The 2,623-nt window shown below is 45.9% G+C and overlaps 1 non-coding gene across 1 annotated transcript; it reads right to left on the bottom strand.

Moving 5' to 3' along the window:
- Window positions 1–1,073: 1,073 nt before the first annotated feature.
- Window positions 1,074–1,203, bottom strand: LOC115032818. The gene has a single exon (XR_003838481.1). It is a non-coding gene; the product is annotated as a small nucleolar RNA SNORA70 (small nucleolar RNA).
- Between the last annotated feature and the right edge of the window lie 1,420 nt (window positions 1,204–2,623).

Below are 2,623 nucleotides of genomic sequence, written 5' to 3'. Positions count from 1 at the left end.
TTTTACTAATGTGATGAAGGGGCTTGACTGGGTTCTCTTTCATCCCTGTGTTCTGAGCAGGTGATTCGTAAAACTGCAGGACACTTCAGCTGAGGAATAGTCGGATTTTTTGAGGGTGCTTTATGTATCTTTAATTTTCAGACAGCCAGGACCCCAGGAAAGAAGTCAAAGTTGGGGAACACTGAGTTTGTTTCCATCACTGAAAAGGCCCCAGGCCCATTAGCCTTCTAAATAATGTAGTAAGTCTTACAGGAATGCCAACTGTAGGGTTTGCCAGACGTTGGCAAAGCTCAAGAAGCACAGAGCCTGGATGCTGACAGGTCCTGAGAAGCTAACACTCCACATATCTTTCATAGATTGTGTCTGTCTGAGCTGCTGTGTTCCACTTGCTGCAATCCATTTTCTGTTACTAGTAACATAATATCCCAGTCCAGTGTCACTGCTCGTGGAAAATTATAAGACAAAGTGGTTTGTTTGGATTACAGTTACGGTTGAAAGAAAGGAGTCACATCTGCCAAATGGTCCTAAAGGCACCTTGGGGCATCACCATATGGCAGGAGGCAGGAAGAGCATGTGCCTGTCTCTTGTAGGCTCTCTTCAATTTTTTTTTTTAAATTTAGATATATTTTCATTTTACGAGTATGAGGTTTTATCTTTCTGACTGGATGTGAGACTTATTACCTTACATGATTTGGTTGGGTAAAGAAGAACACTGTAGAATTCCCAGGAATGCAGGACCCATCACTAGTCCAGGGGACTGGAATTGGAGATGATATATTTGACCCCACAGCTGTCAGGAGTGAGCCACTTCTTAGCACCCACGCCTTCAAATTCATCTGCATTAACTTAGTGACTCTCCACTTCTCTGGAATGTGGATCTTCTGGCAGGAGGGACTTGAACTCAGCCCTGTGTTTCTTATTCTGCAGTTTGGTGCAGATGGACATGATGACTTAGCCAATGTGAACCCTGGCCACTGTGCCCCGGGGCTTCCCAAAGGCACCCCACATACCTACCTGTCTGAAGCCTGGACTGGGGACAACACTGAGATCAGGGACTTAAATAACTGCTGGAAAATTGTCTCCAAGGTCTCTTAGGGCAACCCAGATCAGCAAGAGGCCCCATGTCAAGGAGGCTGCTGTTTGTGAGCATTGCACACTAGGCCCCCATGGGGAAAGGGCCTGGGTTGGCTTAATTGGTTGCAGGTGTGTGTTTTATCTACATGTATGTGCAACATATGCAGGCCTGATACCCATGAGGTCAAAAGGGGGAGGGTCTGGTTCCCCAGAACTGGAATTATAGATGGTTGTAAGATGCTGTGTGGATGCTGGAAATCAAACTCTGGTCCTCTGTTAGAGCAGTCAGTGCCCTTAACCAGTGAGCCTACTCACCAGCCTCCATCTTCTCTTCTTTAAAACCCTGCAATTATGCAGATTGTGCCCTGAAGATAGAGATTAAACTGCAACATAAGATTCAGGAGGACAACCATATTCAAACCACAGAAGATATTTAAAGAAAAAAAGCATTCTAATAGAAACCAAGTAAGACTATGTATGCTATCAATATAGGGTTGGTTATAATAGTAAGAAATACAGGGCTTAATTTTGACCCAAGCAAGGACCAGGCTGGGTAAGAGCAGAGGAGAATCAGGAGGAAGTGGGTAGAAAGGAAGAAACATTGGAAGCAGCCCATGGTGGTCAGACACTCAAGATGTGCTAAGTCTCAGTAAACCACCTGAGAAGGATCCTAGCTAAAACTGGGCCAGGCATGTTGCAGATCACCCTGAGGATGAGGCCCAGTTTAAAAAAAAAAAAAAAAAAAAAAAAAAAAAGAGGGCTAACAGAGAGGTCAAGGACACTACAAGAAACCCTACAGAATCAACTAACCTGGGCCCATAAAGACTCACAGAGACTGAACTGCCAAACAGAGAGCATGTGTGGGACGAACCTAGGCCCTCTGCACATATGTAACAGATGTGCAGCTTGGTCTTCATGTGGGATTTCAAACATCAGGATCAGAGGCTGTCACTGACTCTGTTGTCTACCTTTGGTCCCTTTCCTCTAACTGGGCTGCCTTGTCTAAGCCTATAGAAGATGCACCCAGTCCTACTGCAACTTGATGTATCAAAGCAGGTTGATGTCCACAGGAGGTATCCCCTTTGTTGAGGAGTAAGGGGGGACTGGAGGATGAGGGGAGGGAAAGGGAGACAGAGGGACTTGGAGGAGAGGTGGGGGGGGGGGGAAGCTTCAATTGAGATGTAAAGTAAATTAATTAATTAATTAAAAAAGAGGGCAGAGAGGAACCTGCCTAGAATTTGTCACCTATCAGCAGGCTGGTATGTGACATAGGCAGTAACCCTCAGGTTTTTTCGGTTTTTGTTTTGTTTTGTTTCGATTTTTTCGAGACAGGGTTTCTCTGCAGCCCTGGCTGTCCTGGAACTCACTCTGTAGCCCAGGCTGGCCTCAAACTCAGAAATCTACCTGCCTCTGCCTCTCGAGTGCTGGGATTAAAGGCGTGTGCCACCACGCCCGGCAACCCTCAGGTTTTTAATCACTGGACTTCAGTTCCTCTATCACCAATCCTAGAACAGCTGATTTGGCAGGGGGCTGAAAAGACGGAAAACCA

The sequence above is a fragment of the Mus caroli genome, chromosome 12 (genome assembly GCF_900094665.2).
Source record: "Mus caroli chromosome 12, CAROLI_EIJ_v1.1, whole genome shotgun sequence".
NCBI classification, from domain to species: domain Eukaryota; kingdom Metazoa; phylum Chordata; class Mammalia; order Rodentia; family Muridae; genus Mus; species Mus caroli.
The sequence above is the reverse complement of the archived record's forward strand: the minus strand, read 5'-3'. Positions and strand labels throughout refer to the sequence as shown.